Below are 13,989 nucleotides of genomic sequence, written 5' to 3'. Positions count from 1 at the left end.
CTCTCTCTCCTTTCAAATTAAATACTGCAACCACTCTCTTAAATTCTTTGCCTCTCTTTCTTTCTTTCTTTTTTTCTTTCTCGACTTTCCGGGCTTTTTTTTCACGTTCTTTGCCACCATTCTTCTACTCCCATCTCTCTCTCTCTCTCTCTCTCTCTCTCTCTCTCTCTCTCTCTCTCTCTCTCTCTCTCTCTCTCTCTCTCTCTCTCTCTCTCTCTCTCTCTCTCTCTCTCTCTCTCTCTCGAAAATACCAAGAAGAGTGTTAACATATCCCACACTCCTCTTTCGTTCTTTCTCTCCTTCCCTCCCTCTCCTTCTTACCTTCTTTCCTCCCTCCCTCCCTCCTTTCCTCCCTTTCCTCCCTTCTGCAGATGAACAAAACACACTCACGGAGGCACAAGAGAATGCACGCGCGTGGAGGAAAAGTTGTTCATGAAGTATGGCAGACAAAGCTTATGCACACACACACACACACACACACACACACACACACACACACAGAGAGAGAGAGAGAGAGAGAGAGAGAGAGAGAGAGAGAGAGAGAGAGAGAGAGAGAGAGAGAGAGAGAGAGAGAGAGAGAGAGAGAGACCCACCTTAGGACAGAATAAGTGGGCAAACTTTAATAAAAAAAAACTTCTGCCGTCAGTACTTTGCATATTATCTTTTTTTTTCTTTTTTTAATTCGTTTTTTTTCTCTCTCGCAGAAGTCACGTGAATCTTACATATCTTGCTCACCCTGTTTATCTATCGTTAGCAAGTCGGGAGGGAGTCAGTAAGCAAGTGAGTTATTTTGCAGTAGAGAAGGCTGCTCAAGAAAAAAAAATGCTTCCTGTTCTGGTTTTCTGTTCCTGTTCTGACCTTTCTGCTGTCGATTTCATATGGCCCTATTCTGCTCCTGACTTTTTTTGGGGGGGTCCGGCAGAGAGTACAGACCAGAGAAAAAGAAAATGATAAGAAACAAGCCTTCCTTCCCGCCATAAACTCATTGGGTCATTTTTTTTTTTTTTTTTTACGATTCGTCTATGGTGCCGGTCGGCTTTCTTGGTCGGGCCTGATGGCGGGACCCAGCCCGTTATGGCGCAGGCAAGTGTTTATAGTGGTGCCATCTTAATTCCTCATTCTGCCCCCCGGAGCTCATCTGTTTAGAGAGTCTACCGTAGAGTCCGGGTTGATGGATGGTCTTCAGGACAGCATGTGGATAGTCTTAGGCCACTCGGCGATGAGTGAAAAACGCCACGCTAGTTTGAAGCGGCGGGGGCGCGAAGCTGAGTCCTCTTGGTCGCCACGCTTGCATGGTGACCACTCAGCCACCGCCAAGGAAACGCACAGCTTCAGCGTATGTCCCTAACTTAACCGCGGACTCTAGAGAAAACCGTCCAAGTGAATCAAGAACGAGTTCCGGGGTGCAGCATGAGCCAAGAGAAGATGGCGCCATTATAAACATTTACCTGCGCCATGACGGGCTGGGGCCGAACACCATCCAGGCCCCTCAAGCAAGCCTACCGGCGCTATAGGCGAAGACGTAAAATTTTTTTTAAAAAATTATAAAAAAAAAGAATAACGAGGCTCCCATAAAAAATTGAGAGCACCGGTTTGATGAGACCTGTTTCGTTCAGCACAATTGAAAAATCCGGGTCCTCCTCAGCCTGTCTAGCTAATTATTCATAACAAAGGCGGCAGCCAGAGACACAACAAAAGATGTAAAAAAAAAAAAAACGCATAAAACTGCTCCCACAAACAAAACAACAGAAATTTCAGAGCAAAATATAGCCAGGCAGGAGAGGTGTCGTGATGCTCCTTTCTTGAAAGCTATTCCAACTTTCTAATTTATGTTTGCTCTTTGTGGGGATTTTTTCACTTCCTTTCCATCTTTTTTCTCTCTCCTCTCTTCTCCACTTCCCTCCATCTTTTTTTTCTCTCTCCTCTTTCTTCCACTCCCTTCCATCTCTCTTCTCTCTTCTTCCCTTCCGTCCCTTGTCTCCCATTCTACTCTATCTCTCTTCTCTCTCCTCTCCCTTTCCCTTTCGCCCCTTGTCTCCCATTCCCCTCCATCTCTATCCTCTTTCGCCTCTCTCCATCTCTCCCACCTCTTATCTCCCATTACTCTCCATCTCTATTCTCCTCTTTCTCCTTGACCTTTCTTCTCTACCTCGAACTACAAGAATATACGCAGTAAGTCAAGGGTTTTTACACACACACACACACACACACACACACACACACACACACACACACACCTGTCACACTTTCGCCAGAGATTACCATTAAGACAGGTAACTTAACGTGGACAAAATTCGTAAATGGCAGAGTGCTGGGAACGGCCTACACGCGCGGCCAGGCAATCCCTTACTTAATGAAGGAAAGACACGAGAGTTAACACCGAGACTTGCGGGCGCTACGAGCTGTGTTTGTGTAGTGCTGGTGGTGGTGGTGATGGTGGTGGTGGTGGTTATGGTGGTGGTGGTAAGGGAGAGGCATAAGTCACTTCCTGTCGACGTGGTGTGTGTGTGTGTGTGTATGTGTGTGTGTGTACTTCGAGCTTGTTTGTTCTGCCTTTGTTTAAGACTAGGAGTAAAGCTAACACCCACACCCACCCACCCACCCATTCCCACGCACCCATCCACACACCATCCGCTTCCCGCCACCCACCCACCGGCATACACACACTTCATCTGCTCTTTCACGGTTTTGGAAGGTAAATGCAAACTCGGGGCCAGCACAGACAGGAGGAGACGAAATGTGTGTCATGAGAGGAAGTTGATGAAATACCCGTCACAGCCTTATACAGACATACAGACACAACCTACATCCACAATTACACACACACACACACACACACACACACACACACACATTCACAGACATACAAATTCACACCCACAGCCACACCCACATTCATAAAACACACAGGTTCACTATCTATCTCTCATAACAACTTCAAAGTGCAATGCGAAAAATTCCATAATGAACAATACCAATCACGCTGCCTACTTCCTCGTCTCGGTGAGGTTGGTAAGCGTGGGCAGCCTTCCTTCGTGTGGCGCTAAAGCAGGGCAACCAAGTGAAGAATCTAAGTAAAATCATACCCATTGTGTTAGGTTTCAAATTAGGACAGGATGAATAATGTCCTTCTCCGAGTCCATTTTTTTTTCAGCTACTTACCTCTGCCTAATATACCACATACAAATCTTTAAGTTAGGTTTCAAATTAGAACAGGATGAATAATGCCCTTTTCCGAGTCCATTTTTTTCATTTCAGCTACATACTTATCTCTGCCTAATAAACCACATACAAATCTATAAGTTTTCAAAGTATGGGTGCTAGAATGTAAGTGTAGAAGCATGAGCAGTGAAGAGTAATGAGTGAAGGGAGGCGTGGAAAATGGGGTAATGGGTAAATAGTGGTTGGGACGTCTGTGTTAAAGCTAATAGGCAAAACAGTTCCGCCCTGTGACTGCAAACATCCATCGGCAAATAAATGGTAACCGTTCTATAACCCTCGTCCATTATGTCAGACGTGCCACACTTTATTCTGAGGATAATTTATTGAGCTACCGCATAAATGTCACACTGATTAGTATTTCCTACGGTTAATGATGCGCCGCTCTCTGAAATTCTGTCACCGCCTTCGAGTATTTTATGTAATGGGACTGAATATTAGCTCATGGAGAGGAAATTATATCGACAGTTATCCTTCTGGCCTCATTTTTTTCTCGTAATTTCACTTTTCACTTGTCTATATTTCCTGTGAACGCTTTTTTTACGCCTTTTCTTCCCTCTATCTCTTTCATGCTTTCGACTTCACTAAGATTCGCCCTTCTTATCTCTCCCTTCCTCACACTTTTCTCTCCCTTTTTTTAACACCTTGTATCTTTTTCACTTGAACTTTTTGTTTGTTTGTTTCTTTTCCCTTGAGCTGACTTCATTGCCGTATAAAAAAATCTTTCCTCACTTATTTTTTCACCTATGCCAAGAAAGTGAATTAATCTGCGCATCAGTGACTCTTAGAATACATGCTCGGGAGAAGATGGAAATATAAACTCTACAATAATATATGCTCCTTATTCTCTTTCTTGTTCTAGCCACAAAACGATTCATCTTCACTCTTTGGCAACGTGAAGTTTCTCTGATTAAGCTTTTTTTTTTTACAACAAAGGAGACAGCTCAAGGGCACAAAAAAAGGAAACAATAATAAAAAAAAGCCCGCTACTCGCTGCTTGTATGGAAAAGGGGGGAGGAGGGGGAAGGTGTCGACAACAAGATGTCTTCCGCTTTTTATATACAATTAGCTGTAACCACAAAGCGATTCATCTCCTGACAAAGTAAAGTTCTGTGTAAACTCATATGAAAGGGGAGAAGGGGGTGGGGACAAATGTCGGCAAATGCATCTTTTCCACTTTCTTTTCAGCAGTATGTCTTTTTTCTCTCTCTTTTCGCAGGTGTGGCTACAAGGGCGGCTCACCTGACGACAGCGAGCAGGTGAAGAGTATAAAAGTGAAGAAAAGAATCCGCTTATCAGGAAACGCTCGAGAACGAATGGGCTTTTTATGCATTTTTTGTCATATATCTTTCACTGATTTCCCGGGAGTTTTTTTTTTTCTTTCCTTTTTCTTTTTCTTCTTGCGGGAATTTATAAAAGGGGAATATATCGTGAAGTGTTGCATGGGTGAGCGGCTAGGTGGTGGTGGTGTGTGTGTGTGTGTGTGTGTGTATGTGTGTGTGTGTTTGTGTGAGTCCCTGCGCCAGTAATCAAGGCAGACACCGTAAAAACGCCAAAAAAATCAGTATTTGTGGCCATCTTCTCTTTTATCACTCGAAGCAACGCAAAATAAAACAAAAATCAGGTGCCAGACAAATTTGTTGAGCCGACTTGAGCAGCGAACCCACGCGATTGTGAGTCTGACTGTGTGTGTGTGTGTGTGTGTGTGTGTGTGTGTGTGTGGGTGGGTAGAGGAGGGGGTGACATACATACATACATACATACATACATAAATACATACATACATACATACATGCGAGAGAGGCATAATTTGACCCTACCTATCTCTGCTCCTCTCCCTAACCATCCAGTCATACCGTCAAAACTCTCTATACTTTCTCTTTATTTTTTTTCTCGTTTTTTTTTTTTTTGGTGTGTTTCTTTTCTTCATCCTTCTGCCTTTATTATCTCCCTTTTTTCTCTCTCCATTTATCCCATTTTGCACTTCGATTTGTCTGCATTTCCTATCTACTTTTTTTACTGCCCTCTTCTTTTCTTCATTCTATCTCCGCCATATTTCCGACTTAATTAATTTCCTTACTTTTTATCTTCTCCCTTTCTCATACTTTGCACTCGTCTATATTTCCTATTAACCTTTTTCGCCTTTATTTTTTTTCGTTCTAACTCCTTCATGATTCAGACTTTATCAATTTTCCTCTCTTCTCCTTTTCCTTTCTCACACTTTCAACTGTCTATATTTCCTCTGAACTTTCCTTTTCACCTCTTTCATACTTTCGACTTTATTCATCCTCTTCCTTCTTATCTCTCCCTTCCTCACACTTTTATCTCCCTTTTTACGCACTTAGTCCCTATACATTTTTTTCACTTGTCTCATTAAAGCTTTTACAAACTTTTCTCCGCCTCTCTCTCTCTCTCTCTCTCTCTCTCTCTCTCTCTCTCTCTCTCTCTCTCTCTCTCTCTCTCTCTCTCTCTCTCTCTCTCTCTCTCTCTCTCTCTCTCTCTCTCTCTCTCTCTTCCATATTACCTACTTCATTGGCTCACCTCCGTTCAAACTTCCCGCGGTCTTTCCCCTCAAGTCATTAAACAGGAAAGTACAAAAAAACTCAGCAAAAAAAAAAAAAGCATACATAATCAGGTTGAAGTATGTGGAAAGGAGTGGGATGGAGTGGCATGGAGTGGGGTGGAGGAGGTGGAGGAGTGTCAAGCTAACGACCTCCTTCTCCTCCTCCTCCTCCAGTTTTTCACTAAGACTTCCATCAAATTATCCTCCTCCTCCTCCATCCCCACTCCATATTCTTCCTTCTCCAGCCTCTCTCTCTCTCTCTCTCTCTCTCTCTCTCTCTCTCTCTCTCTCTCTCTCTCTCTCTCTCTCTCTCTCTCTCTCTCTCTCTCTCTCTCTCTCTCTCTCCCCTCCCACTCTTCCCTCCCACTCTCCTCCTTTCCCAGCCAGTCTTTAAAACCCGCGTGATGGATAAACCTCTTAATGTAGAAGAAAAATAAATATAGATATGGACCGCTTGTCAATTCCCGAGTGCCTTGCGGTGTTGAGGGCTGAGAGGCGCCAACCGAGGCCAACAGAGAAGGGATTTATTATTTATAGATTGATTTTAAATGGTTATTGATGTCTTTTATCCTCCGGTGATGTGGGATAAAGTGATGTTGCTGATTACCGAGAAACTGCCGGAAATTACTGGTGCTGTCATAATTCTCTCTCTCTCTCTCTCTCTCTCTCTCTCTCTCTCTCTCTCTCTCTCTCTCTCTCTCTCTCTCTCTCTCTCTCTCTCTCTCTCTCCGGAAACCCACAATCATTGGCTGCTTTCGGGAAATATCGGTAAAAAAAATCAACGCAGATAAAAATACGAGGAAACAGAAATGAAAGTGAGAAAGAAAGAAAGAAAAAGAATGAATGATGAGCAGGTATAGAGAGGAGGAGTTGGAGGAGGAGGAGGAGGAGGAGGAGGAGGAGGAGGAGGAGGAAAATGCGAAAAGAGGAGGAGGATCAGCAGCAGAAATAAGCGCAGGAGAAGCAGGAGGAGAATAATAAAAAGATTAGAAGAAATAAAGGACTGGGGAGAATATATATAAGAAGAAATGGAGGGGGGAGAAGCGTCGTGGGTGTAACGGTCGTGGTTGTGGAAGAGGTGGAAGAGATGGAAGAGGTGAAGATGACGATGACGTAGGGTGGTAATGATGACTGATAACTCTAGCTGTGCATGAAGGTGATGAGGAGAGTTGATAGCAAAGTGGTGATGACAATGCAGTATGATTGATACCCAAGTGGAGATGACTGATGACCTTATCTATGTATTAAGATGATTTGGATAGTTAACCTCTTGAATGCGGATTTCCTACAGTTAGACCTCACCAAGCAACTGGAATGGAGCAAAAAGTGGCTGTTACAATTCAATGAAGAAAAATGTAAAGTCCTGCACCATGGGAGGGGATATCCAGCACACCAATACCACATGGGAAACACTCCACTATCCACCCCAGAGGCAGTGAAAGACCTGGGAGTATAATGTTACCAGGCTACCAGGGAAGGCCAAATCCGTGCCAATCGCAGCGGACGGGTTAATAGCGAAGTAAAGGTGACTGATGACTATTGTTCTCTGTGTGTTTTAAGATGATTTGGAGAGTTAATAGTAAGTAGTGATGACATGATGATGATGATGATTGTTCCATGTACTAAGGTGACACATCAGACCCCAATAAGCCTCACCTGTGGGTTTAATCAATGGATAGGTGTATACACGAGGACAATACACCTCTTCCTCCTCCTCCTCCTCCTCCTCCTCAGATGATGATGCACTCCTATTGACAGCATCTGATGAAACAAGAAGAAATGTAGACAAAAAAGCAGAAACAAAAGACAGAAAATAAAGGAACGAACAGAACGAAAGACGAAAGAAAGCGAAAAAAGGAAAAAAGAAAAGAAAATCCTGCATCAATATTCATGTCGCATTGAGCCTCCTCCTCCTCCTCCTCCTCCTCCTCTTTTTTTTCAGTTATCCCCAATGCTAAAAGATGAGCTCCTCGGATGTGCTCCCGCGCCTCAGGCATAATTAAGCTTATTGTGTCATCACTCCCACAGGTATACAGGTAACAATGGCTTCAGGTACATAGATCTCAGTCTAGTACGAGGGCCCCCCCCCACCCCCAACCCCCAAATAACCCTTCCCCCATCCACCCCCCCCCCCACTACTCCATCCTCCATTCCTCCTGGTTCCTCTTATTTAGGGTTTGGTTCTGTTTACTTGCAAGGACTTTTTTCCCAGATGACAATTTTTCCCTTTTCCTCCTTTCCCATATATCCCTTTCCCACTTCTCCTTTTCCACATAACCCTTCTGCTCCCTACTATCCCTTCCTTTCCACTCCCTTTCCACATAACCCTTCTGCTCCCTCCTTTCCCTTCCTTTCCACTCCTCTCCCATGCAACCCTTTTCCCACTTTCTCCTTTTCCACATACCCTTTCTCTTCCACCCATCCTTCTCTTATCCCACATTACCCTTTCCCTTCGCCTTCTTCCCCATTCATCCTCCTTTCCCATACAAACCTTTCCCCCCCCCCTTCCTCCTTTCCTTCTGATCCCTCTTAAGCTTAAATGATCTGAACACCCTGTTGTCAGATTATGGTCTTAACAAGGGATTAACAGATAGAAGGGAACTGCCGAGGGGATGGATGTATGGGAGGAGAGAGTGTCACTGATTGATTGACTGAGGTAGAGGGGGGGGGGGGGGTCTAGTGGACTGGTGAACAAGAGTGTGGTTGGAAAGACTATAAAAAAATATATATAGCAGTGGTAGCCTGGTAAATAGTGATTAGTTGTTTGCTAGGTTACAGTAGGCCAGGTTTGGTTAGCTTAGGTTAGGCAAGATTAGCTTATGTTAGGCTAGGCTAGGTTAGATTTGGCTACTTTAGGTTAGTTTAGCTTAGGTTAGGCTAGGTCAGGTTAGATTGAGTTAAGTTAGGTTACGCTAAGATAAGCTTATGTTAGGCTAGGATAGGGTATACTAGGCTAACTTAGGTTACTTTAGCTTAGGATAGGCTAGGTTAGGTCAGATTAGGTTAGGTCAGGTTGTTAGGTTAGGTTAAGTTAGGTTAGATTATATTAGGCAAGCTTAGATTAGTTTAGCTCAGGTTAGGCTAAGTTAGGTTATCTAGACAAGTTAGATTAGGTTAAGTTGGGTTAGCTCAAGTTACGGAGAGACAAGACCCAAAAAAATATAATAAAATGAGAGGAAGAGAGTCTGCACCTTTAAAATATTGCTTTATGTAAGAAGCAGCGGAGTGATTACCAGTAAGTCCCTGAAAAATGAATATGAAAAAAATACCCCAACCGCAGGATTAAGATCGTAAGCCCATGCGGGAGGCGTGCTGGGGGAAGGGAGAATGGGGAGGGGGAGGAGGGGAGAGATGCTGGGGAATGAGGGGGGAGAAATAAAGGAAAGAAGAGGCTGGTGGACAGAGGAAGGGGGGTTTTGGAGAAGAAAAGGTGAGGGTGTGTGTTGGGAGAAAAAGGGAGTATTAGGGGGGAAAGAAGGGGAGGAAAGAATTGCAGGGGGAAGGGGTGCTAAGGAAGGCTGGGGTGTTGGGGGGAGTGGGTGCTGATGATGGGATGGGAGAAGGGTGGTTTGGGGAAGTCATGTGGGGGAGAGAGACTTGCTGGGGGGAAGAGGAAGGAAGGGTTGATGGGGATGTATGCGATGGGGAGGGAGAGTTGACAGGGAAGGGGAAGTAATGGAGAAAGGGGAAGGTTGATGGGTGTAAATGGGATGGCGAGGGAGAGTTTACAGGAAAATAGTGGACAAGGGGGAGAGTTGATGGGAAATTATGGTTATGTTATTAGTTCATTAATTATTTTATACTTTAATTTAGGAATTGATTGATTGATTGATTGGGATATCACGTCATGGCGCACAGCAATTAATTTTGGAAAGTTATCGAGTACTCATCTACATCGTGTGTGTGTGTGTGTGTGTGTGTGTGTGTGTGTGTGTGTGTGTGTGTGTGTGTCGTCAGAACTGTTGACCAATGGGTAAGGAGGAAGAGGTGGAGGAGAACGAGGAGCAGAAGACAGGATAAAATAGAATGAGGAAGTGAAAAAGCAGTAAAAGAACCTGTGTGTGTGTGTGTGTGTGTGTGTGTGTGTGTGTGTGTGTGTGTGTGTGTGTGTGTGTGTCGTCAGAACTGTAGACCAATGGGTAAGGAGGAAGAGGTGGAGGAGAACGAGGAGCAGAAGACAGAAGGAGAAAACAGAATGAGGAAGTGAAAAAGCAGTAAAAGGACCTGTGTGTGTGTGTGTGTGTGTGTGTGTGTGTGTGTGTGTGTGTGTGTGTCGACGTGGGCTGGAGAGGTGGGGGAGGGAGAGGAGGACCTTTCAAGACGCTCACTATTTTAAAAACCTGGATCACGAGGATTAATATTGTTTACCGCCTCGGCCGCCCCCGTGATCCCCTCCTGCAGCTTTTCCCCTGCTAGGTCACCGCCACCCTAATGCCCCGCTACGAGACGCACCCGGGACATCAGACCACTCAGTAGCCTCTTAATAAACCAACAAGCAGAGCATCCTTTACTTTTGCAATATTGCGTGTGTATGCAGCGATTGTAGTGGATTTTTTTGTGATATTCGAGTTCCCTGCCGCTTTCCATCAGACGATTAATAAATACTCAAATCAATATGCAAGTAAATAAATAAGTAATGTGTGAAGTCTAAGTACCAGCGCGATAAATAACTCACGAGATGATTGATAGCAGACAGCGGAAGGCTCAGAACTCATTAAATACTGTCAAGAAGCTTCACAAACAAATTCATAATTTTTAATACTGTCAAGAAACTTATAATTCACACATAGCACTGCACACATCGTAGTGATCAAGGACACCAAATTTACTCATCATTTATCAACTTCATTCTCATTCTATCACCATCGTGTTCTACTTTACCGGCTTATTGATAGCAACGAAGGGAGACAACATTTAATAAGGCTACATACATTTGAGTCGCCTTGATAACAGATGCCTACATAGTCTGGGTTGGTCATTCCTGCCAAGCGTTTATTTGGAGAGTTCTCAGGGAGGTCAAAGTTTCCTATTTAATGACTTTATTTTAGTTACTTTCCGCATGTCATCTGTTTTGCAATCAGCGTGGATTAACTGTTCACACCACTGGAGATACAGATGAAGAGTAACCAACCGCATCCAAAATCCATAACACAGCCTTTGACGACTTGTGTTCCAATATGTGACACTAATTCTTCTATTCTTCCGGCCCTGCTAATATTATCAACGCATTCCCAACACTGCACACACTTTTCACAAAATGATAGAGGAAGTTTACTCTTGGACTGCCATCAAACGTGTGTGCTCCAATCAGCTGCACAGTGGTCATGAAGTGTGATCAGCTCATCTATGCAATTAGTTCTTTGTCAAAACACATCACCGCGGGCATGATTAACTCGTTACCGCTCCCATTACTATTTGTTCCTCTCCCTCCCCGCAACTCTTACAACTTAGGCTGCAGGAATTCCCCCTCAGTGCTCCTCTAAAGGCTCTAACACACACACACACACACACACACATCCGGTTCTCCCCTACTGAAAAAAATACTATGATGACTGTTTGGAGAGTTGGAAATCAAACACATAATATAATATCCAGAGACATAATGTTGCAAAAAAATAACTAATTAAGAACACTCATATTGAAAGCAATTCAGATATGAAGAGCATACTGTTTTGTTTTTTTTTTTCAAGGCTTTAAACATCCTAATGAACGTAGTATTATACCGTTAATTAGTATATTCTCGGGCACACACAACTGTCTATAAGAGAGATAAGAAAGAAAGCCTAATAAACATTAATCCACAATAAAAACTACATCGTAAATTCTCGTGTAGCCTAACCCACTCTGCACCCACCCACCCACCCAAAAAAAAAAACGAGGCCACCATTCACTGTAAACTCATATCGTCCACCTGCTTTGAGATAATGCCAATAGTGCTTCACAACGAAACAAAACCAACCTATGCGATAACTGAGTTTACCTTTCATGGGCGGTACAATAAATACATAAATAAATAAACCCATGTGGCGTCTCTTCGTGCTGGGCCTCTAACTAAACAAAACACGGCAAAGAAAAAAAAATGTAACCATCGTAATCATGACCTAAAAATGGTAGCCTAGTCCTTCCTTTGGTCTGACTATACAGATACGACCAGCCATTGTGACCATACCATAAGAGTAACCTAACCCTCCTTTAATGATTGAAAAAAATGTAACTTCATCATCGTAATCATGACCTAAAAATGATAGCCTAGTACTTCCTTTGGTCTAACTATACAGATACGACCAGCCATTGTGCCCATACCATAATAGTAACCTAACCCTCCTTTAATGATAGCCAAGCCCCTCAAAATAATAGACATGGTGACGGGGACAAGGGAATGGCTCGACGGTATACCCAGAACATTAAATTTATCCATGGAGTAACTTTAAGCTTTTTTTCTTACGGCAGAGAGCAAGTCAAGGGCAACAAAACGATGTAAAAAAAAAAGCCCGTTGTAAAAAAAAATTAATAATAATAAAACGCTAAGCTGTTGAATATGGCGTAAGAAAGCAAGTGTTGGATGGAAACTAACAACGTCATACAGATACAATTAATAAGACGCCTCACTGAATACCACAAGCATGACGGGTTGAGGTCATAACGTTTCACCTGTCAACTCACCTGGCTGGCCTTTCCTCAACAGGTTATCACAAGTAAACATTCTGAAATAACACGAAATAGTTCAGGTGTGGCGTTAAGTTATAGGGGTCGTATTAAAAGACATCGCCCCCTAAGAACACATAATTGACAAGGCTTTCGTAGGAGTTGTGAGCATTTCCAGGGGTGGTTTTATGACCCTGGTGGTAGTTTGACCCTTCTTCTGTACCCTGAGCCTAAAAAAAAACACTAATTAGAACCTGACTGATCCCCCCTGTGACCTTTAGAAATAGTTGATGTGAGAAGCGAAAGTCCTGTAATACCAGCCTATATAGCTGATGCGTGTCATTAAAGCTGAAATGAGATAATGTGAAAAGAATCTAAACTTACCATCATGTTTGAACAGGTTTCCCTTGGCAGCCTTCACTGTTCCTCTGCCTTGCCCTGTACTTGAGTCTTGATGGTTTAATGATGTTTACCACTCACTCCATAAAACTGTATAACCTTCACATGTTCACAAAGCTATTCATGTCCTGTAACTTGATTTGCCGTGGCTGATATCAAGATTATGTGAGAAGTAAACAACCCGCGTCCGCCATCATCCGTGTCACTGCTGTTGTCTACCACGCATGCGCAATTTCTAGAGGCCAAAAAAGGAAATCAGTCGGGTTCTCAACTTCTCATGAGTGATTTTTTAGGTTCATGGTACAGAAGGTCAAACTACCACCAGGGTCATGAAACTACTACCCATAGAAATACCCAGATGTCCTACGAAAGCCTTGTCAAATATGTGTAGCCCCACGGCCCCAAGAGATGACGAGAAATTATTAACATTATTAGTAAGATCCATGAAAGGGCATCAAGGAAAAATATAATAATGCTATAGACTCAAACAGAGGCCATTTGATGAATAAACATGGATATGAAAAATAAAAATAAAGTGATTGTAAAGAATAAAAAGGGAGTAGGGGAGGGCAAAAAAATACACAATACCTACCCAGAAGGATGAGTCAGCAGGTGGGTGTTGACTTTTGCCTTAAATTATGTGTCAACAAGAGAAACAGTCTCATCTGGGAGTTAAACCGGACCAGAAACTAAAAAAAAGCAACAACAATGCATGCCCGCCTCGGAGTGACATGTATTTTTCATTTATAAAAAAGACGCTGAGTGGCTGCTGGCCTCAGAGGTGTAGCCAATTTAGTGTGCCAACTGCCAAGGGAAATGTAATAAAGGGTTGGGTCAACTCGTCTGGGCTCTGTACTACAAGACAGACTAAACTAGCCACATATTTGAGGCCTGCAGTGCCAAAGAGATTTTTCCCAAGTCACTCAAAATCATGTGGTAAGAGGTGGGCTGCGCATGACCACCTTAAAAAGTTGATTTTGTAACTTCTGGACCCCCACAGCAGTCACCAGACACGCCAAGACTTAATATTCCTACACTTACTAATATATAAGAGAACATAAGGCACAGGGTTTACTAGAGGGTCATGATACAAGGAATTTTTCACAGTAATCTGACTAATCTCACCTCTGTCCACAGATGGTTCCCGCTAGGTCACGGACCAG

General features: G+C 43.3%; 1 long non-coding RNA gene across 2 annotated transcripts in view; it reads right to left on the bottom strand.

Annotated features, from left to right (window-relative positions):
* The window catches only part of LOC126986950 (uncharacterized), a 106,870-nt gene extending 93,859 nt beyond the window's left edge, over nt 1-13,011 (bottom strand). For both annotated transcript variants that reach the window (XR_007740075.1, XR_007740074.1), the window contains exon 1: nt 12,812-13,011. This is a non-coding gene — a long non-coding RNA (uncharacterized LOC126986950). The remainder of the gene's footprint in view (nt 1-12,811) is intronic.
* Between the last annotated feature and the right edge of the window lie 978 nt (nt 13,012-13,989).

Source organism: Eriocheir sinensis, chromosome 63 (genome assembly GCF_024679095.1).
Source record: "Eriocheir sinensis breed Jianghai 21 chromosome 63, ASM2467909v1, whole genome shotgun sequence".
Classification (NCBI taxonomy): Eukaryota; Metazoa; Arthropoda; class Malacostraca; order Decapoda; family Varunidae; genus Eriocheir; species Eriocheir sinensis.
Note: the sequence above shows the minus strand (reverse complement) of the source record. Positions and strands in the feature narration are given on the sequence as shown.